The sequence below is a fragment of the Molossus molossus genome, unplaced genomic scaffold, assembly GCF_014108415.1.
Source record: "Molossus molossus isolate mMolMol1 unplaced genomic scaffold, mMolMol1.p scaffold_m16_p_9, whole genome shotgun sequence".
Taxonomy (NCBI): domain Eukaryota; kingdom Metazoa; phylum Chordata; class Mammalia; order Chiroptera; family Molossidae; genus Molossus; species Molossus molossus.
Window position 1 is genome coordinate 26,791,709 of NW_023425403.1, and position 591 is coordinate 26,792,299.

Genomic DNA, 591 nt, shown 5'->3' on the forward strand with positions numbered 1-591 from the left:
GTAGAGATAACTAGGGGGCGTGAACATTTCTAGATCTTTCACTTTCCCAAGATGGCTCAGTTGCCCATCCTAGGAATTGAAATGCCCCCCAAACCTGCACAACTACTCTAACGTATATTTTAAATACTTGAGATTTTTGCAGAAAGTACTGGTCATAAACAATACCTGTTAAGAGAACATTTATAAAGCAAATTCAGATTACAGAGTATTCCAGTCTTGGGCCAGAGAGACGTTTTCCTTACCATTCCCGCCCTTTCTGCCACTCCCTTTCCATTGCTTCCCCAGCCACAGTCTTGCAGTTGGAGGGGTGGGGCAAGAAAAGAAAAACATGAAAGTGATGTAATTCGTGACTCCAAGATGGTTACCATGGCGACTATCAGGCATACTGCACTAGCGGGAGAGTAGGAGCTTCTTCAACCCTGCTTTCAATGAAGAATTTCGGGGAGGGCTGGTCCACAACCTAGAGACTGCGGACAGGCAGAAAAACGTCAGTCTTGCGCCGCCCCACCCCTCATCCCCCGCCCCAGCACAGAGTCTCCTGAAACTAACGCAAGAGGGAAGTCAGTCACTTTGCTTGTGGGAACCAGACCT